General features: G+C 39.0%; 1 protein-coding gene across 1 annotated transcript in view; it reads left to right on the top strand.

Moving 5' to 3' along the window:
• The first annotated feature begins 1507 nt into the window (after window positions 1-1507).
• Window positions 1508-24742, top strand: part of KLHL32 (kelch like family member 32) — a 120472-nt gene continuing 97237 nt past the window's right edge. Inside the window, exon 1 of the mRNA XM_056487855.1 lies at window positions 1508-1651. The gene's annotated coding sequence lies outside the window, so the exon portion shown is untranslated. The remainder of the gene's footprint in view (window positions 1652-24742) is intronic.

Here is a 24742-nt window from a genome sequence, read left to right on the forward strand (position 1 = left end):
TGACTTTTTTGATTTCTAATATTAAATATGATGTATTGCCAGACAATGGTGTCCAACAACAGAACAAGCAGTGACCATAAACCAAAACACAAAAAGTTCCACCTCAACTTGAGGAAGAACTTTACACTGAAGGTGGCAGAGCCCTGTAGGAGGCTGCCCAGGGAAGTCATGCAGTATCCCTCTTTGGAGACATTCAAAGCCCACTTGGATGCAATCAAGGAAAGGTACTGTAGCAGTTTTGTGTTGCACATGAACTAACTAGCCCTGTCTTTATGCCTCTATTCTGGAACAAAAATGGGCTTCTGACTGGTATTGCACTGCATAAGCACCAAGCTGCTTGACCCTTGACTTGGGGAAGCTCTGCATTACTACTGAAAACACTCCATATAACACTCCATCTGGTGCACTTTCTGAATTAACTTTCCAGTAGTTACTGTCTGCTCTGCAGATGAGGAATTGGGGTATTTCTAGATACCTTTCACAAACACGTTACAACAGAACAACTAATCTGTCAACAGGCTTAGCTGAAGGCCCACATCATGTAAAACTATCTTAAGGAATTGTCATCTGAAAAAGACCTGATCTCCTCTAGTGTGGCATATATGTAAAATTAAGTATGGAGGTGTGTTGGAGATGGAGGCAGAGATTTTTGAGATCTACTGCTTTTGTATTAGCTTCACGGATCAGAAAACAGGAACTAAGCTCCTAAGAAAATCCAGTAGCAAGATGAAAACTGCTCAAAAGTAGAGGTGCTCTGTGCAAATGTCAAAATAGTATTTTCTCCTACATATAAAAGCATCAGTCTTGCTGATGATGAAGGGATCACTAATCACTACATTTATTTTTTAATACTCCTGAATGTTCTTCATTACCATGGGATCGGTTAGAGGGTGTGGGAAGAAAAGTTCCCGCAAGTTTCATGAGGTGAGGCTGAAAGAGCAGCACTGTTACTGAGCCTCACTGCACAGCTGAGTCCTGTGTACCTGCAAAGATGGCATTTGGGAAAATACACAATGGTGTAGCACTTGTATCTCAGACAGATGTTCCTCATGACTTTTGCACATAAGATTTTTTAAAAGTCACATTAAACCCCATAGCAGGATGATAAAGCAGTGATGCCTTAATATCCCAGCATGTAGCGCTCTGGTCCTGACCCTGTAGAGACCTCATCCTTTCTGGCCGTCCCTCTTGTCCTAAAATCCTCCTTCCCTCATGTCCCTGTGACAGCCCTCCTGGCCCCGCCGTCCCTATGGTTATCCCGCCTCGCAGGTGCTCTTCCTACAAACTTGGCGCTACTTAAAGGGCTCACTGAGCCAGGCCTCCTCCCTCCGGCAGGGCCGTGGCCCGGCGGGTGGGCAGCAGTCAGCCCCGGCCTCCCGGGGGCACCGCGGGCACGGCTCCGGGCTGCCGCGGCCCGACCCGCCTCCTCCTCCGGCAGGTGCGGCCTCCCGGGCCGCCGCTGCGCACTGGGCGGGGCGGGGAAGCTCCTCCTGCTCGGCACCGGAGCGGCACAGCCGGGACGGCGGCTCTGCGGCGCGGGAGCTGCTCGCCCGCGGCTCGTCCCCCCGCTGCCGTCGGAGCGGAGCGGAGCGGGGCGGAGAGGCGGCGCCGCCAGCGCCGTGCACGGCCCCGGCCCCGGCACCTGCCCGAGGTGAGCGAGCGGCCGGGCCCGAGGCGGCGCCGCGCCGCCCGCGTTACCTAACCGGGACCGGGAGCGGGGCGGGGGGCGGCCGCCGGTCGTGCCCCGCGGCCCCGGCCGCTCAGCTCCGCTGCGGGGGCAGGGTGGGCTCTGCTGGGGAAGGGGGAGGCCAGGGCGAGTGTCCCCGTTGCCAGGGAGACGGGTCAAGCGGCAGCTCCGGCCGCCGGGGCGCCCCGGGCACCGAGCGGCGCTGCCGCCGGCCCTGAGCTCCCGGAGGAGGCGGCGGGGAGCGGGGTGGGGGACGATGAGCCCGAGCCCGGGGTGGCTCCGCGCCGTGAGTCCCGCTGCCCGCGGGGTTACGCGGGGACGTGCTCCAGGTGCCGGCTGGCGGCGGCTCCCTGAACGTGGCTCTGCCGCCGCCGCAGCGCTGCAAGGCGTCTGGCTACTTGGTGCGAGCTGCCCTCGCCTCTGCCAGCCCTCGAAGCCGCTCGTTTGACCGGCAAAAACAAGCTTTTGCCCCTCTCCGGCGTTTGAATACGCGACAGCTCGCATCTGCGAATGATCCTGGCACCCTGATTGCCGGAACACTGTATCTGCAGCCCTCGCGATTGAAAAGGTGCTGCCAGGTGGTGGTAGCTGATGGTGGGGAAAGATTCGGTTCCCGGCAGGAAATTTCGCGTTCGGTCGATGTGGAGCAGTTCTGCGGGAGAAGCGCGGGTCCGTGCGCCGCCGCAGGTGGCCGGGGGCTCGTCGCCGCCGCGCTCCCAGGCCAGCGGATCCCGCCCCTGGAGCGAGCCCGGCTCGTCTGAGCGCGGTCGGAGGGACGGCCGATCCGTAGCTGTCACACCAGACCCTGGGAAGCGGCGTGCTTGGCACCAGACACCGCAATAAAATGTGAAAGAAATGGAATGATGGTTTAAGTCTTACCTCGGGGAAATAAACTGCAGAGGTTGATCATAGCAAATAGTATGTGACTGCAGTTTCTAAAGCTTGTCCTGAATTTTTCCAGTTTTGTTGGGGTAGGAAGATATCTTACAAACGTTTCAGAAGCAAGTTGTGGTTAGTCTTATTTGGGTAAATGTTCATGGCAGTATTGTTCAGTCGTGAAAAGATCAGGAGCAGACCCAGAGGCCACAGTCCTGTAAACTGTAGCACATAGGGTAAAGGATTATTGTAGCCCTCCCAATTCCTCTTGATTCTGGGATCTGCCTCACTAAAGCAGTTGGCAGGAGCAAGACCACTGAGGCGTGTTCAGTTCTTTAGAGTTTTTATCTGAAAATCATATTTGTTGTTTAAGTAGATCCTACAGAAATCCAGTGATGTGCTGAATAAGTAATACAGTTACCACAGATGCTTGAAAAGCCACTCATATATAGCTACTCAGTCACATCTCTTTGTATTATTCAAGTTTACAGATGATTAGAGAAAAAATTTTTCTTTACTTTGAAAGTACTCCAGAAAAACTCCTTTAATCTTTTGGTGCTTTTCAGACTGTGAATAATTTGACAGCATCTGTAAAGCACCATACAGTTATTATGTACAAAGTACTACACTAGGTATTCTCAGAAACTGTTAGAGAATAATAAGCTCTTGATTAGTAGGACACTAAAAATAATGTAGTTGTACCAATTAACATTTCTTAAACACATGATTTGTAATTTTTTTAGGTGCCTATAGTGTTTATAAAAATATTGTGTTTTACTGTACATACAAAAGGCTCTGTTAATTCCTGTGTAGGCATACATGGAGAAAATGCACATTTAGGCAGCCATTGAATTGGCAAATGGGGGGCAGATTGCACTCCTAATATGTCAGGAGGGAAAGAAGTTGCCTTGGGGTTTCTTTGAAAATGGTCCAGTTAGATTGGCAGGTATACCTTTCATTCAATTTCAAGCAAGAGAAAATACTGTCAGGGAATTTCAGTATGGAAATTGAAATGTTTATTTAACACTTTGTAGCTCAGTGCAAACCACACAGAAGATGAAATTAACCACTGTTTTTACTGTCAGAAAGTAATGGGACATTTTAAAAGTAAAGATTACCATGCAGACATTTAATTTATGGATATATTTATATGAAAATGAGCTTGGAAGTGACTGTGCTTCAAACTGACCCTGAACAAATAGTGTAAAATCTTGCCTTGGTCAAGAAATATGAGATTCCCACAGATCTTCTAGTGGAGTTGTAATCTTTCTTCAGTTTTGTCTTTTCTTTAAGACAGGACATGAACAACTGTGTTTAAAATGGCAACTTCTGTTGAAAAGTCTGTGTATTGCTGATAGTGTAAGTGAATTTGACCCAAAATTTGAATTTGAACATACAAAGAAATTTGAGTAGCATCGAGAGAGGTGGTTTTCTGTTGTTTTTTTCCCTCCCTTCTTACTAAGGGGAGCAATAACTTTTGATTTTACAGTAAGGAGAAGTATGGTTAGAAGATCAGGAGCAGATGGAAATTTATGCTTGCATGGGTCATTTCTTCAGTGGGCACTTACAAAGTAAAGTAAGTGCAATTTGAACAAAGAAAATGCTATGTTCATTTTTTAAAAAGACTTTTTTCTTGTCTATTTTTGATTCAGAATGTCTTTCTTTTGCCTGAAAAGTCAGAAATCGATGTATTGTAGCTTCTGACACTGATGATCAGCTTCTACAAAGCAGCAAAAAGGAATGTATTTAATAAGAAATTCATGGCACTGCTGTGGTGTTTTTGATCGATTCTGCTGACTGGAATACGATGAACTTAATGGCCAAGAATGACAGTAATTTAATGCCACACTAGCATGGGGAAGTGATGATTATAAATTGAACTAGAAGTGGGAATTGGATTAAGTGAAAAATGAAATTAATTTAATCACTTGTGTGAGAACAGATGACGGTTATTGGGAAAAACTAGCCAAATAAAAATATCATGCAGTGTAATTATACTAGCAAGCACCTATTTGTCTCATTTTAATTCTTTTATTGAAGGAAAAGTTATCTTTCATATTTCTTATCCATCTATGATTTTATATGATACTTGCCAGTGTGTTCTCTGCTCTTAGGACTTCAGTTACTTCCTGATTGCAGGAAGTAGAGGGAATCTTGTATTTGAATTTTTGTATCTCTCTTCTTTGGAGATAGAGGAACAAATTTTTAGCCAAAAGGCTAAATTACAAGATTTTCCTAAGAAATTATTAAATTTTTAGAAGCCTAATTTTTTTATATTTTTTAACAGTTTATTCCCCCGACACAAAAAAATTCCCCCAACCACCCTCATACTACTAACTGGTAGAAGTAGTATATCCCCTCAAATTTCTTGAATTATATGATGCTTATACTTAGCAGTGAAAGACAGGATCCTTGACACAGTGATTTCTAAATCCTCACTTCTTTGTGTTCTGATTTAGGTGGCTTTTTGGCTACTTATAAAATACAATGAGATCTGGTGCTCTGGAATTCTGTGTGCATACTGTATTGCATGAGTGTGTGCTTGTAGATGGGATGCTTTTATTTCTAAGAGATTTTTGAAATTTTACTATCAAATTCTCATTGCTGAAATAAGTAAAGAGTAGAAACCCTTCCCAAGGTCTTGTAATTGTTTTAATTAATGATTTTTATTTTTTTTTTTAAATTTTGTCTCGTTTGTGGGTTTTATCCCTGACTGAATTTTGGGCTTTGAGCAGTTTGAACCTTCATATTGAGAAGAAACATACTTAAGGGACCATTTTTTGAGGGACATTCCTGCTAAGTCTGAAGAAATTTCAGGGACTAGAGGCTACTCTGGGGGGTTGTTTCAAGAGATGAAAATGAAGCAATTGTGTTGGAGTTTGACAGTGTAAACTGGGAGACCAGGAGAGCTTTGAAACTTCTGGTTCTGGGTGTTCCCATGTGGATCAGCCCTCCTGAATCTGACAGCCTGTCCTTTATAGAAAGGGAAATGTCTAATGTAGGCCAGAAAGGAGCTGCAGCAGGTTGTGTGTGTGCCAGCCTGTCTTCTAGATTCTTAGAAAAATGTTTTGTCAAGATTTATCAGACATGTGTTTTAATTGAACTTTTAACTATGGAAAAATTTGGACTAAGCTAAGCTTCAACACTGAAGTCCAGTGCCAGGCTTGATGTGGATTCGCAGTGTTCATCTTCCTTTCTAGGGCAGGAGATCTGGACAGATGAGGTTCCTGAATTAGGAAACCTTTTGTGCTCCTTGCAGTTAGTAGCAGTGAAGTCACTCAGGGCAGATAGCTTGTGCAAACTGGGGCAGTACCAAGAGGTCTTTATGCCCTTACATGCACTGCTAGATCTTTGAAGTCTCCTTCAGCTTGAGACAAGAAAGATGCTGCTTCAGAAAGTGACATTCCAGCAGTGAATGCTGTGTGAGTTTCAGTCACATTCATGCCGGTTGGAAGCTATTGACCTTGATATTGACAGTTGGATATTTCCCTGTAATGAGAAAGCAACGAAATTTGTAAACAATTATGAGTAAAATAAATCAGAGGCTTCAGAACATGAAGAATGAGAATGGATGATTTTTTTTTCCTCTAAGCTAGGTGACTACTCTCAACAGTTATGTAAATGAAGAATTTGTTCTGCCAAAATTTCCGTAGCAATATGCTGTGGCAGTTTAGAAGAGCTTTAATTGTAGGGAATGAGCTCTGTAGGGGGATAAATATTGTAAATGTTTTGATTCATCAGTACGTGAAGGTTAAGGTTGTTCTGAAGAGTGTCTTTTGCTACAACCATCTGTCTTTGTTTTTCCTGGCAGGAATGATACATATAGTGGTGGTAGTTGACAGCATAGATACTGTAATGTTGGAGCCTAATTTACTTTTGTGTTTTTCCTGAGTGCTGTGATTGTTTGGGATGGATCTTAAGGTCGTGGATTTTTCGCCTCAATAGTCTAAACTCTTCAATTTTTTAACCCCTTGTGCCTCCAGAGTAGTGTTAGATTCTAGCCTTCAGTAAGAAACCAATTGGAAAAAATTCTTAGCAGCAGTTGTTTGGATTACAGGGGGGTTTTGTTTTGAAGGTATCATATCTCAGAGTGATTGAGGTCCCTTTCTGCACTGTTAATAAGGCTTGATTTCTGTCCTGTGTGTTTTGTTTGGTTTTTAAAGTGATTGCTTAAGTGAAAACAGCATTGCTTAGATTAATAACAAATTTTGAAGAAGATGTGAGCAAGCTTATGGCCTTATTATGTCTGAAACATTTTCCATCAGGTGTCACTTCAGGTCAAATAAAGTAAAAGGCTACTGCCCTTTTTAAGCAAAACTGTGCCTCTACCTGGCCTATAAAGACAAAACAGATAAAACCCTGTGCTTGAAGAAATGTCATCAGGATATGTGGAATGTATATTTTTCAGGGTAATATTCTGTGTTTTTTGCCTTTTCTCTGTTAGTTTTGAAAGCCCCCTTTCAGTCAGTGACCTATATTTTAGTTGCATAAAACAAAAAAAAAAAAAGAAAGTACTGAGGTGATGTTTCCAGAACAGAACTGGGACTTTGACTTGAGTGAACTGTGGAGATCAAAGTACAGGTCTCAAGAGCAAGGCTGAACTGAAGTGCTGCCTTGTTGTGGAGATAAAAGTACCTGTTTTGTGAGCTTGGTGTATTCCTCAGCTGAACTTCCTTTTTTTTCACTTTTTATGTTTCTGTAGAAAACTCAGACAAGCAAACATGAGGGGAGCAGAACTCCTTTCTGGCAGGGCCTTAGTGCACCAGTCCTGCAGAGTGCACTGGAGTGTGCCATGCCCCTGCCATGCTGGGCTTCCCATCCTCACTGAGGTTACATTAGAATACACTGGGGATTTCTGGTGGTCTGTGGTGGCTTTTCCATATAAATACTGTATTTGCTTGTATTTGTAGGAAATTGACTGATGGCAATGCAAGTGAGGTCTTGTCCATTTACAATTCATGTATGTGGCTCCATCCTCCAAACACTCTCACTGAATTGCAGAAACCTATGTGTTGCCAAAATATAAATAGAAGAACTAGATGTGCTCAGCTTGCTTGCTTAGGGAGGATAATTATGAATGGAGGTGAAACAGAAGTAGAAATTCAGAATTAGAGAGCAAGTCAAACTCCAGAATGTTTCAGTAGCCAGGGCTGGCTGCCTGATACTGGAGGAAGCTCTCCTGGACCAGTGTGACTAGATCCTCAAGTATATATTCAGTTTGAATTATGCTTTTTTTTTTTTTTCCCTTTATTAGATTTGTTCAATTTCTTTGAGACCTTTGAATCACATCCATCATGCAAATGGCATCAGATTCCATGCTTCACATCTTTGGATGTATGTGACAGCAGATGAGAATAGTCATACACAAAATTAGTGGAGTTTATATTCCTTGCAGCTGTTCACATTTCCCCAGGATTCCAAATCCACTGTAGTGCAACTTTACCTTAAAGGCTGGAAAACTGCTAGACAGGCTGTTTGAATTTACTGTTTTTTCTAATTAAAACTAGCTCTTGCACTATGGAGTTGCATTGATTTTCAGTGGTGTTGCTGGGTAGGTGAAGAGAATTAAGGCTCTAGTAGCAGAACCTTGTCACTTGTAATTTGTAGCAGTTTGAGACATAAATACCTCCAGCTTTCCACCTCTCTCTGCATGTATTGCAGAGCTGGAGGAGTAGAGCAAGTGCCTGCATTTGTCTGGTTGTAGGTGCTATTGTGGGATGTCAGTATGGGTTTGTACCATGACACCAGTGGCAACACAAGTGTCACTTGTGCTCTGGGGCAATAATATGTGGCAGAGCATGGGGCATAAAGGGGAAGGGGAGTCAGTGCCTCTTCAGTGGCATAGGTTGATTCTGTGAATTACATGTTATGTTTCTACATTTTGTCCTGTCACTGGCCTGTGTACTTTGAGTGTTGAAAATTGCTGTTGGAAATCCAAGGAGTCAATTTTCATAGGCTGTGTCTTTAGTTCCTGATATTTTTATTCCTTGGTCTGGGTAGTAAGAGAGATTACTGTAGCCCATAGCAAACCAGATCAAGCCCTGAACATCTAAAAGGAAAAAGAAAAAAAAAAAAAAGTCTAAAGATTTAAGGAACCTAAAGATATAAGAGAGAAGGGTAGGGTTTTGTTGTTTGTTTGGGGTTTTGCGACCTCGTTGTTGTTGTTGTTCTTTGTTTGGTTTGGGCTAGTTGCTATAGTCTGTGGGAGGAATGAAGAAAGTGCAAACAGAATTGTTTCTTTTGCTTAGACCTGAGAAAGGCACAGAAGTCTAAATGCTTATCCATTCTTTTTGTAATTCAACTTCTGCTCCTAATTAAAGATGAGAGATTTATTTTAGGTATTTTTCCTTGAAACAGCAGTTTTTCTCCAAGTAGTGTCTCAGACTAAGGAGGGCTAGGGAATGGGTGAAAAAAATCTTGATCTGTAAATTCAGAACCTTCTATTTGAAGGGGAAAAAATGCTCTTCCATTTGTTGTTGACTAAGGTTATTTTTCATTTGTTTATCTGTGTTACACACATTTAAAAACTGTCAGAAGAACCAGACTTTATCAGAAAATTTCATCTGATGGGTTTATGACACCTTGTGCATCTTGTTTTGACACAAGATGTTCTGCAGCTGTAAGGTTTGAGGTACCCCTGATGCCTCTGCCCTCCTGCTGCAGCTTGTTGCTCATGTGTTTTCCTGGCATCACTTTTGTGGAGGGGTGTTGGGGATTGAGTTGCCAGCATGTCTCCTAGAGCTTTAAGAAAAAATAAAAAACCTCCCCCTAAAAATCAAAAAGTAGCCCCACAGAAGTTTCTCTTACACTTTTAAACCAGGTCAGGCAAAAGAAGGAAGTATAGAAGCCAGCAGAGCTGCTGAACTTGTACCCATTCTGTCTTGAAAGAAGAGAAAGTTGCTTTGACCTGTGATGAATATATGCAGACTAGAGAAAGGCATGTGGACTGTAAATGTTTAGTTTTCTTTCATATAGTTGGGGGTAAAAGGTGTTAAAACAGTGGGTTTATTTAGCAATTTCTGGCACTGATTTGTAGTAAGCAAATGTTTACACTGCAGCTTGCCATAAATAAACAGAAGGATGTTTGAAAACCCTTACCAGCTTTTGTGTAGGAGAGAGCAGTCATAACAAACTGGTTCTGTGAGAAACTGAAAACAAATAAAAGATGCGCTGTTATTCATGGTTTGCAAAGGCAGAAGAGACTGTGAACAAAAGAAGCAAGTAATTTTCAAATACTGAGAAACATTGTTTGTGAACCTGGGATAAATTTTAGTAATGCTTCATGTTCTCCTGTTTTCAGTCTTTAGAAAATCTAAAGAAAAGAAGGGCAAATGATTTTAACCAACTCCAACCTCAGAGAAGGGTGAAAGTCTTCAGCTGTATTCAATACTGCTGTGAATCTTTTGTATCTCCCCAAAATACTTCCAAGAACATTTCCTACCTCTTTCTGAGTGTTAAATCTTGCACTCACTTAAAAGGCTGTATATAGTTAGCTAAAGAAAAGAATTCTTTCAAAAATCCCCTAGCAAATCTTTTCCTACAAGAAAAGTATTTTAGTACTTAATGAGATTATTACCTACTATATGGAAGTTATTTTCCTTATTATTTTGTACTCTTGGGACTTTTTGAGTCTAATATTGCAGGATAAAGTGATAGGTAGGCAATAGAGCATCTCCAGTTGGGTAGCTGAAGCATTGATTTATGGGGTTTGTTTAAGTAAAAACTCCAAAATCAATATTCCATTTTTATTTTATACTGATACATATTTTTTGTGATTGAGTAATGTCCGAGTATCCTAGTAGCTGATAACTCATATTGACTTTTTTGCAACATTTTTTTGTGGTTTTCATGCAACCACAGCAATACACCAAAGAATCTCTAGCCTTAAAAGGTAGACTAGACTCAGACTAGAAATGAAGCTAATTAAATGGTACTGAAAATCTTGGCTAAGGCTGAACCTTTTTCTTTGTTATTCTCTGTGTGAAGAGGAAATGTGTCTTCAGCAATCTGAGGGTCTTCACAGAGAATCTCTTGGTTGTAGGGTTCCCCTGGAACCAAGCAGGCAAGGAAATTGTATTAATAGCTCTAATGTCTTTGTGACCTGTGATGGTAGGAAAAAGAAATACGTTTTACAGAAGAGATGAAACCTTCCACATAAACTGCCATTGGGGCATGCAAGTTGACTGTGCTGTGTAGAGATACCCACTTAGCTGTGAACAAATTAGCAACACATTTTAGGAGGACTATTTGTGGTGTAGTATTTTGTGTGAGTAACGTATTCAGAAATTACTTGCATGTCTGCAGATCTCTGCATTGAGCTATGTTGAATGCAGGTGAGGTGGTGATCCCTTGGGGCTGCAGGTCAGTAAATTCCAGTCTAGATTCAGTATTCTCTCTCTCTCTGTGAGAAGCAGATTTCAAAGACCATGCTTACAGGGTAATAAGTTGCAGAAACTATTGAGTCCTAACAGTATTGCTGCATCAGATACTGATTGATCTTTGAGAAGGTTTGTATTCCCAGTAGTGCCTACTGAAGGGATTTCATAAATAGCTTTAATACTAGTTAGTGTGCAGAATGTGGTCTTTTTTCCCTGGAAATGGGTGGCAAGGGCTTTTATTTGGTTATCTTGAAATTTGGTATAAATACAGAGATAAAAACTTGTGTTTGTTTTTCAAATATAACTAAGAATTAGCCTGAGAGCAAGCTAGTGGTGAAGGCAGTCCTAGTGGTGATGCAAGAGCTTCTATGTTCTCAGTGATGGGCAGCACTGTCAGATCTACAATTAAAGTGCTTGCAAGGTGGGGAGAGATCTTCCAGACTTTCCTTTTTAATTTATTTTTTGGAGATCAGTTGTCTCCTGATTAGATGGGGGTGACTGTACTGTTGAATAACTAAGGTAAATTAATAAACCTGGCTGATGTAGTCCTGCAATTCTTGGCTACATTAGGCATCTTATTGTCCAAAGATGGAAGAGAAGCAGTGAATGTGTGCTTAGAGTGTTGGATCATGTACAACACAATGGCTCAGTTCCTTGGCAAGGTGAGGAGCAGTCTGTCCCCTGCAAATTCTCTGATTCAAATCCAGCTTCTTGTGCGTGCCATTTGGTAAAGGGAAATCAAACACAATTTCATTATCCTCTTAGTCCTTGGATGTATCTGCAGTATCCTTGGGCTGTTGGAGGTGATGAGTGGGTACTTCAGGCCATCTTTATGCCAGTCAGCATTTTTTGGGCCAGCATGTCTCTGTTCCCTGCTCAAGACACTGATGAATATCTTCTACTTGTTATATCATTGAATGGCTTTTAATCCTAGCATTGTCATTCTCAAGCATTCAATGTCTAAAAGTCATTTCCCAGATGTCAGTAATCACATTAATTGAGACATTCCCCAGTAGGAGCCATAAGCCTGGTGTTACATTATGTTTTCAAGCTTCTCTCAGTAATCTTCAACCCTATAAACTTTATTCTTTTTTTGTGAGGTGGAAGCTTCAGGTACGGTTTTATTCCAGGAGATATATTTGGTGACAGGGAAGGAAACCAGCATGACTGGTTTATTTTGGCTATTTTGTACCTTAAAGTGTGTTTATTTTCTGATCACAGCTTATCTGTGATCTTATCTGTTCTCTAGTGCTAGAGCCTGAGTTAGAATTTTCCTTCCTAAATCAGTCTGTCTAATTTTAATTTAGAAATTCAGTTGATTTTAGGTATCCTGCTGTCCCATTGATTCTTCTAGAGGTGTACTAACAGATATATTAACATTTTATTATTTGCTGTGGTCCAAATGTAAAAGCAACCTTGATAGTTAGAGGCTGGTAATCTAAACTAATGAAAAAGTAGGTGGAGTAAAAATAATGTGTAAATGTTGTGACACAGTATGTAAGTCAGAATAATATAGTAATATACAGCAATTCAGATTTCTCCCAAGCAAGTTAACTTTTTAAAATTTTGCAGTGTCTAGTAAAAAATAGTATTGTTTTGTAGGACAGAGGCATTCCTTTCCATACTTTTCCACAGTTGGTTGTCCCTTTTATGTCAGCAAATGTTGCTTTTGCTTGTTTAAAAGTTCATAGCAGCTGGAATCAAATGCTTTACTCTCAAACAAGAGTGATTATTAAGAAGTTAATCTCTGATCCTGCTGGTACCAGCAATATTTAATGTCTTTTAAATAATTAAAAATGCTAATGTGAGATCTTGTAGATGGAAAAGTGCACAGTTAAAGCAATTAACAACATAAGATCTAGTCAAATTAATTATTTGTTGGAAGTTGTCTTCCACTGCCAAAAAATCCAAAATCAGCCAACACTGAAGTGAACCACCCCCTACCCAAACCTGTGTAGTACAGGTTTGATAACTCTGTGCTCTGCTAAAAAGATTGTGGATCTTTCAATTTTAGTTAGAGCTTTGACTTCTTCAAATACTTTAATAATATTTTTAGGAATGAAGGGACTATTTTGGCCTTACACTGTCCATGAAGAAGAGATTTGGAGGAAGAAATCTCTTGAGGGCTCTCTTGTAGAGTTTTGTTGCTACCCTATCTGGGAAAATCTTCATTGTTTTCTGGGATATGGTGTTAACAGTAATAGGCCACTGTTGTCCCTTTGGTAATTCATGGTTTCCTTTTGTTTTGATTTTCTTCTCTAGCTGGTAGTTTTGATAGAGATGTCCACTGTGGCCTCTAGGAGCACTGGCTTTCCTAGACATCATAGTTAGCAGAATTATCTTTCAAAAAGGCTTCTTAGTGTGACTCAATTTCTGATATATTCTAATTTGTTGCCTTAACTTTTGATTATCAGAAGCATTACATTTAAAAGCAAAAATTTTAGTGATTGTTGAGAATTTATTCAAGGTGCTTTAAATTATTTGGATTCTTTTTTTTTTTTTTGGTTGACAGCCATCTGTTGGGAAACATTGAAAAAACCCTCACTGAAACTTAGCTAAAGAAAAGAAATTATTTTGCTCTTTGTCAGGAGTAATTCAAGGCTCAACTTATTCTCTGGAACTTATTCAACTATTCTCTGGAATAGGAAAGTCTAGTGCCACTTGAGATGGATGCCCTATGTGCCCTGTGTCATCTTTCTCATCTCCCCAGGAAAATGGTTTAGATACTCTACAGGGACTGAAATAGCAGTAAATTTCTCTACATTATCAACTGAATTCAAGTCTTAATCGAGTTTAATTGGGAAAATTTAAAAATTGCATGCATGTATTGCTTACAAAGTATTATTTTTGTTTATCAAGTGAAATAATCACTGAACTTCATATGAACAATAATTGCACTTGCATTGCTACCAAGTTTTCCTATCCTAAAAAATAAATAAAAATAACTACTTGCTTATGCCAAAAGAAGTGTTTAGTGCTACAGTACATTTGGGTTGGATAGGTATTATTTATAGACAGGAGTTAAAAGGATTTCTAGGCAGTTCCAATAAATGGGAAAAACTGAAACTCATAAATGTGCCCTACTGGGACACCTAACAGAGGTGTGGAGGCAAGTGCATTTGCTATGGTTTTGATAGACTTTCCCCCTTTTGCCTCTTCTGTTTCCTTTTATGAGATACAATGTCTTCAAGAAGATTGGAGTGTGGAATAAGTAGATCATATGGGACTAATATGCTCTTGCATGCATGCAGTACATTCACAGTCTTCTCAGCTGTACCAGAGAGCATCACACAAACCACAGAATTGTTTAGGTTGGAAAGGACCTCTTGACATAATTTAATCAAAGCCCCCTATTTAAGCAGGGTCAGCTAGATCAGATTGTCCAGGATGGTGTCCAGAGGTGTTTTGAGTATCTCCAAGAATGAAGACTCCACAAGCTCTCTGGGCAATCTGTTCTGATGTTTAATAATTCCTCACAGTAAATAGCATTTTCTAGCGTTCAACAGGAGTTCTATATCTGTTAATTTATGCCCATTAAGTTGTAGAAGAAACAGAGTTTTAACTTGAATTATAAGTAGCTATTTGTAGCACTTAGTGGTTTTTAATGAGGTAATTATTGACCTTAAATTAAAAAATAAATGTTATTTTAGAAACAAGGAAACAAATGCCTTTTCTTTTTGTTCCCTCCTGCTTGGCACTGTTTGACTGTCTCAAATATGGTAGGATTCTAGTGCTTGGCATTCAGTTCCCAAACTTCAGTTAGGCATGTAGGTCTGTTTCCACAAATCAGTGATGTTTGGTTCTAGGAGCAGTATTCACAAACACTAGAGGCTTGCTGAGCTTACCAGTTTAATGTCTGGGTAGTGAGAGATGCTTCAGAACAATGGCTCAACAAACTGCAAGCTGCTTGCACGTATATAAAGGGAAGAACAAGATGTCAATTTAACTGATAGAAAGAATCAAAAGTATGCAAGCTTTAAATTCTTCACTTCTGCAAGTAAGCACCTAACTGCAGCCTTATGTCGTCTTTCAGAGGTGCCCTTGGGAATTTAAACAGCAACTTCTTTAAAAAAAAAAGTTTCTCCTTTCCTTCTGAAATGTACCTTCTGGTTTGTTTTGGTTTTTTGTGTGTGTGTTTTTTGGTTTTTTTTTGGTTTTGGTTTTTTTATTTGTTCAAATAATCTAAGAAGTATTGATGCAACATTCCCTAAAAATGGATCTGAGTCTGTGTTTAAGTCTGTGTGTACCCATAGGATTTAATGTATGAGTTCTTGGATTGTCTCTGAAAAGCAAAGACTAGAGTACATTCAAGTCTGATATTTCCAGACAAGAACTTTTTATATTTCTCTATTAATCTATTTGATACTGCTTAATTAGAGTGATATTTTACTTTAGTAAAAGTATTTCCTTAAACTGAGTTTCTTAAGACATGATGTCAAAATCATGACTCACACTACAAATATATCATATGCATCTTCACTGTGAGTTTTTAGAATGTATTTCCTGTTACCTGTATGTCCCTTCTGCTCTGAGAGGAACTTTTATTTGTTGTATTGTCACTGGGTTTTAATGAAAGTGGTCAGTATCAGAACATTTTCTAGATAGTTGGTCTGGAACATTGAATAAAGTCTGTGTTAGAAATAGAACATGTGTTGAGTAAAGGATGAGAGAAAAAAGGAGATCTCCTATTTCAGTAAAATACTCTTGTATGAAATCCAGATTCTGGAAAAATCCTTGGAGAAAAATAATTCACTTATTCTGTCATCATCTTGGGCAGAGCATTCAGCTGTTTTCCAGCACAAGAGGTCAGGTGTCCTGATGTTTCCCCTTGTGTTCCCAGCAGATATGTGAACCACAGCTTCCTGTGGTGAACACTGTACCATTCCCAACTGTCCTTATGCTGCAAAAGCTCACACTCTAGCACACTGTACTCACAGGGAGCAGGGAGAAGACCACTAAGTAAATCTGCCCATTGATATCCCTCTTGAGTTACAGCATTTTTCCCTCTAGTGGTATGGTAAGAACTTTCTTCTTTGTACAGTACTTGCATGTCAAAGCTCTTGCAGATTTATGTCTGTGGATGGAAAAAATCCATCTGACATCTTTAGTGCCACTTTGACTATACCAGACCAGGCTTGTACTGTGTACTTATCTAGCTAGGCTCTCTAAGGTTATAGAGGTAGCAGTGACTGTTAAACATATTGCTGCTGGTGAATGTAAGAATTCGTGGTCTCACAGCAACAAAATATGTACATGATAGAAACTCTAGAAACTCTATTTTTCCTAAAATATAAGTGGTGTTTTTTTGGTTTTTTGTGGGGGTTTTTTTTGGGTGTTTTTTTTTGTGTTTGTTTGTTTGTTTGTTTTGTGTTGTTGTTGTTTGTTTGTTTGTTTTTAATAATCTGCAGAAGGAAGTGAAAATAGGGTAAAAAGCTAGAAGCAGAGATAACTGCAGGCTTCACTGCTTATGGCTTTTGTGATTGCACTGTGTAATAGAACTTGGAAATGGGCAACCCTCTCCACTCTCTCCCTCTGCTTCTCACCCACAAATAGAATTTGTCTGTAACTCTTATTTATTCTGGTCATCTAATTAGTTTTGACTTTCTCTTTCAGTCTAGATTTCTTTAATGTTTAAATCAAATATATCTTTTCAGTAAAGAAGTGCTTCAATCGATCTGAGTTTGTTGTAGGGGAAATGTTTAAATTAAATGGATTTACTTCAGAGCTCTAGCTAACTTCAGGTCCTGTCACTCCTACTTAAACTTCTAAGTCAATTATGAAAAGCTATGTGTAGAAATTCCTTTTATACCTGAAGCACCTTAATGCTAAACAGTAATACTGGCATCCCTGTAATACAAGAGTTTATGCTGGAATGGCATTAGCCAGGCTTTTAGAAGTTTTGATGCAATTTAAGTGTAGAAAAAGGGCCCTAAGGGAGTACAAGCATTCATGTTTTAAGAAGTGATGGAATTAGGAATACCTGTGCCTTTTCTTGCAGAAAGCTGATTATAGGGAACTTCAGTTTTGCTACTGGAGCACATAGCCTTTAGCCTTTTCTAGCATTCTTAGTTTCATGAGCATGTAAACTTTGACACTTTTTCAAGGTAAACTAAAAAAATCTTGACAAGCTGTGTCAACTGAATAGAAGAGCAGCATGATAGGAACCACTAGCACTAAGATCAAGTAAACTGTCAGGAATTATTCACTATAATCCATTACAGTCAGAAGAAAATGAAAGCAAATGTTCTGCAGTTGTTTCTCCACAAAAATAAAAAGTTCCAAACTTGGTGATCTTGATTTCTAGTCTAAAATCTAGATAGAATGGGTTTTAACAGACATTGATTCTTTTAGTTGCTTTCTTCTAAGTCTTATGGCTTTGTCATAGTCACATTTTAGCCCATTTAGCATTTTCCCTGCCCTTTTCTCTTTGTCTTTCTTCTTTGTGCTTTCCCAGTCAGCTCTTCTGAGCATTCATACTTCTTGTCCAGCAATTAGAATTATATCCTGATGATTTCTGGCTTTTCTTCCTGTGATTGCATGTAGAAAAATCCATGCTTTCTTATCTATTTTCCCAGATACTCATCTGATTTTAGTATTGTGTACTATTCCACTGTTTCCCCTTCCCCTTTGCAAAAGAGGAAAGCCCAGGAAATAACTGTAGCTGGTCTTCATCACCAGCTTCCTCCATGGTTTTATTTCTTCTTCCTGCTTCTTTCCCACTTGACATCTCCCTTTTGGCCTCATCAAGATGAATGACACTCTTCCAAATTTGCTTGAAGCTGTCAGAAATCTTCTGATGCCCAATTATTTTAACAGAAAGGTGTTGGCAAGTATCTTTGTTCTCTTATATTGAAGAGTGAAGGAATAGTCCATAAGTCTAGTTCTGGGGTCCTAAACACAAGCAGTGGTGGCTTCTTAGAAAGGGTCCAGGGAAGGATCACAAAGATGGTCACAGGGCTGGAGCAGCTTTCCTGCAGAGACAGGCTGAGATAGTTGGGATTGTTCAGCCTGGGGAACAACTTGGAGCCTGGCCTTAGGGTAAGGGACCTTATAGAAAGGACTACAGGCAGGTAGTGGTAGGAAAGGGTTTTACAGGGTTTAGGTTAGAGGCCAGGGAGCAATTCTTTATTCAGAGAGGTACTGGAACAGGTTGCCCAGAGAAACTGTGGATGCTCCTTTCCTGAAAGTGTTGAAGGCCAGATTGAATGGGACTTTGAGCAACCTGGTCTAGTGGACCCTGCCCATGGGAGGGGGGAGTTGGAACTGGATGACCTTTAAGGGTCGTTCTAACCCAATCCATTCTGTGATTCTTTGATTCTATATGGCGTAAAATTGATAGTGATTTTAGTGGTCAGTTACTCTATGACTTGAATATTTTTTCAAATTAGAAACGTGGAGGTTAGTAACATGTTGCAGTGTTTTGAAGTTTATAGGGCTACCATGTATTTGAACTTTTATGTACAGACATTTTTTTTTCCCCTCTGATTCCTGGCACTGAAACCACCCACTGGACACAGAGCAAGTATTTTGTTATTGTAATTATGCTGGAAGGAGGGGCGAAACCCACTCATTAAAATACTGTCACTGGCCTGTTATACTGAAGTATAGTTCTGCCACCCTGTGGCTACTGAAGGCCATTCTTAGAAGGTACATGTTTACTTAACTGCTGGTAGTCACAGCCTTTTACTTTTGTCTTCATGAATGCTATTTCAAAGAAAGTTGAAGGGCTGTTGCAGATCCCATAGAGATGTATAAAGTCTCTGTGATTTTATTGAATTATATAGATACTTGTTCACTGGAAATGCCATGTAGACACGTAACTGATCACCTCAGCTATGCAAGACTGTATCCTATTGAGAAATCACACTTTTCTTAGTGTTTTTATGTGGTTTTTTGTGTTTCAGTCATAGATATGAAAATTTCATGTGGCCCAATTGCCAAGATCGTAGACTTCAGTACTGTATGTTCTTGTCTGGTGTAAGTAGTCTATATGCAGATTTGAAGTCGTTTTAAAAACATGTTTATGTATTTTTGACTCTTAATACTCTAGAAAAGAGTAATTGTTGTCTTCAATAAAGGCAGCTTGATGGTTGTGAAAGTTAAAAATCTAAGTGAGGCCCTGAAGAAGTTGACACAATTTCCAACCACACCTCACTATTGTATGTCCCTTTCTATGTTTGTTTATAGAGTTGTCAGGAGAAAAAATTCTGATCTTTCTAGTTAAATTTCTGTTGCATTCTGCTATAAAACATTCTGACTTGATTTAGGGAAGCCTTCCACATTTGTGGACCTCTTGGAGCAGATCCAGAGGAGGGCCACAAAGATGATCAGGAGGATGGAGCATCTTTCCTGTGAGGACAGGCTAAGAGCTGGGGCTGTTCAACAATGAGAAGACAAAGCTCCACTCCAGGGAGACCTTCTAGCAGCCTTCCAATACCTAAATGGCCTTGTAAGAAGGTGGGAGAGGGGCTTCTTACAAGAGCATGTAGTGACAGGACAAGGTACAAGGGGCAAAAGGTTTTAAACTGCAAGAGAGGAGCTTTAGTTTAGATGTTAGGAAGAAATTCTTTACTCAGAGGGTGGTGAAGCACTGGAACAGGTTGCACAGAATTCTGGTTGCCCCATGCCTGGAAGTGTTCTAGGCCAGGTTGGATGGGGCCCTGAACAAGCTGGTCTGGTGAGTGGTGTGCTTGTCCCTGGCAGGTGACTGGGACCTAGATGATCTTTAAGGTTTTTTCCAACCCAAACTATTCTATAATTTTACAACAAACATGACATGTTTTCTAAAAAAATAAGTTTAGGCTTGAAGAACAGGGTGTTCTTGTTTTTTGTTTTTTGTTTTTTTTTTCAATCCAACGAAATGCAAATCAAATTCCAAAATAACATGCAATTACAAATTATTAAAGTTGCCCTGTCTTTTATTTCCTTTTTATAAGGTCTACAGGAAAAATCTTGAAAGCATAGTTTTGCAAAGTAATAAAGATTTTGGTTTATGCCAGGAGCAGAATGCCTTTAAACTGACCAGAGACCTTTTGACTTGTTCCCTATATAGCAACCATGAGCTCAGTGTATGGATTAGATACTTCATTTTGAGAATACTTTGCATGTTTGTTGCCTAACTTTCAGAAAGATTAGAAAATAAGTTCATAGAAAAATAGAATAGTCTGGGTTGGAAGAGACCCTTGAAGGTCATTTATCCAATCCCCTGCCATGAGTTGAGATTTCTTCAGTGAGATCAGGATCAAGTTGTAATGTTTTTCTCCCAGTCATGATAAATCTGGTGTAAGCTATGTCATGCTCCTTACAGGTGAGTAATTGGTGTCATAGTTTAAATGACAGCAACAGTGGGTGCTCTGAAAAGCTAAGACAATAGTGCACAAAGGTATGTTGCTACAGTTGAATAAAACTTATTTTTTTTCAAATTAAATATGTGAAACTGTGTGCACACATCCTGGAAGCAAACCTTGTCTTCAAACTTCATCTGTGTAGTTTCCAGCTGAGTTACATGATTTTCTATGGTTTTATCACTGGAATGCAACAACCTCTTTCTCAGGTGGTAGTTTAGGCAAAATATGCCTTAAGTTACACAGAGGACCATGAACCTGGCTTTTTATTTTATCTAAATGTGTATTCAGAAAAAAAATTCTGAATGCTGATATATTGAGATATGTAGAAGATATAAAGATGTTGTTTTACTCATACAGCCTTTAGCCCTGCGACTTGCTTTTATGTTTTTTTTCAGTTTAAGATCCTAATTATTCTGTGAAGTCAGATGGTAATTTGGTAGTAATAGAAAATAAATCTCATTATTCTAAATGACTATAGCTGATGGCCTGAAGATGCAATGACCTTTCCAGTCTCACAAGAAAGTAATTTGTAATTAATCAGAAGACTGTAGCAGTTTGAATTTTTTGTGGTTTTATTTTATATTTTGCTGAATTTTTTCTTGAGGTGTTTTGACAGACTTCTGTTTCCCCATACAAATCCTGGTTTCAATTTTTTTATTCCCTTAGTGTTGTAATTTACATTAAATCTAAGGGTTTTTTTCAGTACTATGAAAGCTTTTTATTGAAAGTCACTGTATTGAGGCACTAAATTAGTTGAGCAACTTGTGTTTGAGCTGAGTGATGGTTTCACTGACAACATTGGGCAGTGGCAGAGCTTTTCTCACTTGACATTCTTGAATATTTTTTATGGAATGAGGAAAATATTTCAATTCTCAAAGATCTCAATGAAAAGAGGAAAAAATGCTGTCTCCCAGGCATATGGGAAAAAATGCGTTAATATACTCAGAGCAGGTTTGAGTAAAACTTTAAATGTTTCCAAGTGTTTTCCTTTTGACAAATTCATTTAGCAGAGATGTAATTAATAAACGTAGAAGATAATGTTATCCTTTATTTTCTGTGAATAGTAAACCCATAGTTTTGTTTCTGAAGAGACTCTTACTTTGAGAGAAGGTGAAGTACAGCTTGAAAGGATGATTTATTCTGACTTATTAAAACCACAGGCAAAAGCAGAAGCTCCTGTGAATAAGGATCCAAGCTAGAACAGAAAATTGCCATGGGTAAATCTTAATGGTCTCATTCTGTATCCATGACAGCCTCTGTCAGGATGTGTTATGATGCCATTCTGGAATGAAATTAATATAGTGTACTTCTGTTAGCTTTTAAATGTTGTGTTTTCTTTTCTAAAAAGGCCAAATTAAAACCAGATATTTGAAGCTGTCAGTGTGAAAATACCAATTCACTGCATGCAAATGCTTTATCTTCATGACTTATCCAGTTGGTTCAAAATTTTACTTTTTTGTGGAAAGAGATCATGATCCCTTCAGTTTGTTCACACCCAGTGTTATGGGTTTAAGTGGAAGTGTTTTTCTGTACTTAAAATACACACTTGGAAAAGGAGTGACTTGAGGCAAAAAAGATAACTAATTAAAGATAACTACTTGAAATGCAAAATATTTTAGAAGTTATTTATATATTCAGTATTTTTTGTCTTTTTAACCAGTTCTTGAGCATGTGAATTTTAATAAATTCTTATGTAAGCTAGTTTGGCACCCAGGAAATTTAATGTAAGTAATGTTGAGTTACAGTTTTCCAACATAGTAGCAGTCATAATTAAGAGTATTAATAAATATATCTAAAATCTATATTGCTATATATTATTATAGCAATAATGATACATATAATTGTTATATATTATTTTTATATTATTGTTATTATATTGCTATAAAATATATATCTATTACTATACATTATCTGTACTCAGAGAAATGAAAAAAAAACCCCAAATTTAATGTGAAGTTTTATGTATCAACAGTTTTTTATGGTTACTGACAAGTGAAATGAAGTTTAGGAATGTAACTAAAAGCTGCCTATGTGAAATGAGATTGAAATCTGTACTTAAATACTCAGGGTTTGAGTGAGTTAAAATTAATTATTTGAAATATATTTTTGATAAGCAGTATTGTTTTAAGTAATGTGGTAATAGATCAATGAGTGGCTTTCCCAATTCAAAGTAAAAATTTGAAGGAGAAATTAGGGGCTTTTCATACACTGAAGGACTTTAAAGGCAGAGCAGTACTTAAATAATGCAGTGCCATTCTGTGAAGTTTAGTGGTAAACAGAAGATCAACAACTTTATTGGTGATGAACGAGATGAAAGCTGCCCTGAGTGGTACCAGTGCAAAGCACTCCACAGTTCCCAGAGTCTCACTGCATCCTGTATTCAGAGATGAGTAGCAGAGCTCTCCCCAGAGAGGCAAGTCAGTCTCCTGTCACTCTGAGTGGCTCTGGAGCACCAGGGGCTGTTGTAGGAGCGAGGCAGTGGCTGCTTGAAGACATCCCCAAGCGTTCTTGGCTCTCCTCCCTCCCTCCAAATGTGCATCATCACGAGAGCAGAGATTGCATGTTGAGCAGAGATGTGTGTTGGCTGCCTGGGTCTCAGTGAGTGAACAGTTTGAAAGATGCTTAGCTCAAATTTTGTTTTGCAGCTTTTCACAGTTAAGCTATTTTCTTTATGTGGGATAAAAGGCACCAAATGCTCTGTGGTTTTCCACCCTGTTTTTTAAAGAGTTCTGATCCTGGCCATGTTTGCAAGAGAGCATCTCTTCTGTCCAAAAAAGCATCTTTTAGTATCTCTTCAATACTGTATTAAGCTGAACTCTGTGAAGTGGTCGTTGCATGTGTTTCACTTTGATTTTTCTCACTTTTTTGTCAGTCTCACCAAGTATCTGAGAAGGGCAGAGTCTCACCTCTCTCACCACAGCACAGTGTGTTACCTAGAACTGTGGAGGCAGTTAAGTAGGGTTTTTCTGACTCTTGCAAAGCTTGTTTTCCCCAAAACCTAGGTTGGGGCTCAGGGGATGGGAATGGGATAGTTCAGTAACTCCTGCCTGAGAAGTAATTACCATAATAAAGAAGAGAGTACAAGCTTTGTGTTGAACGCTATTTTATTTTTGTATTAAGAGCACATTTAAAATCAGGATTTTTAAATAATTTCGTTTTTGACCTAGCAAAAATAATGCACATATCATGTTCTGTGAGTTCACACTGAAGTTGATTGTAACTCAGTTCTTATTTACTTAGAGCAAAAGGGAAAATTATTGATGAAACCACCAAGGTGGTAATTATTTTATATAAGCTTGAATTATGTAGAAAACCTGCATGTTTTCAGGCATTATTAATAGATGGTAATTTCCATTATGAATATACATTTTTACTAATTTGTAAGACAAAGGAAGCATAATTAGAGTAGTAAAAACGTTTCTCAGGTATCCAGTATAAAATACTGTTTTGCCTGTTTATGCAACAGAGTAAGTTCTGTGATGATCTGGACTAGGCTTTGGGCAACTCTGTAAAATCAGGTTTGTGAATTAGGAAAAAAATGCTTATTGCTTCAAGGGGGAGGAAATAGTGAATTTTGGGACATTTAGGTTATTTTCAGAAACTAGATTGAATATGAGTTTTATTTTGATCTCCTACACCCTTGCCTCCTTAATCTAATCCATATTCTGGTGGCTTGAATTTTCAAGAATTAATCAGAACTATGTTCTCCCCTTCAGTTTGTTTCTTAATGACACAGGGAAAAACAAATACCCCTGCCCCCTCTCCAAATAAACCCACCAAAAGGATGAGAAAAGGTGTAACTGAAATTCTTTCAATGCCTCTTATGGGTTCTGTGTAAACTATAAACATGGTATTGGCTCCTCAAGATTAAATGAACAAAATGGAAAAGGGCACATGCATTCTGCCAATAAATACTTTTGGATACTAAACTACTTTGCCTAGTATTTTCAAACCAGTGTTATATCCAATTAAAGTAGAGGAAGAAATATTGCTTGCTTAAATACTCTCTTTTTAGCAATCTTTGAACAAATAATTTCAGAACTCCACTGGTAATTTAATTAAAGAAGTGGCATAACCTAACAATGTGTGATGGATGCAGCAGAGTGACACTTCATTCCAAGATTTCCTAAGAGTGCAAAAAACCTACTGTTTATTTTGCTGTGTCATAAGTCTGTGACAAAAATATATAAGGAGAGACTGACATTTTGTCAGGTAAACAGAGCAAACCTTGTTTTGATGTATTAGTTTATAATAATCATTTGCATGAACATTTTCTGTCTGGCTTATATTTTTCCTGTCAATTTCCAGCATTAAGGAGTATTTCACTGTAATAGAAGGATTTAGATAGATTTAAAGTTTTCCATTTCAACCAAAAATCTTATCCTTAAGTTTATAAACTAATCTTTTAAACCAATTTGATCACTTAAAGTAGTTAAATAGAAAGACAATAGTAT

Source organism: Oenanthe melanoleuca, chromosome 3 (assembly GCF_029582105.1).
Source record: "Oenanthe melanoleuca isolate GR-GAL-2019-014 chromosome 3, OMel1.0, whole genome shotgun sequence".
In the NCBI taxonomy this organism is placed as follows: domain Eukaryota; kingdom Metazoa; phylum Chordata; class Aves; order Passeriformes; family Muscicapidae; genus Oenanthe; species Oenanthe melanoleuca.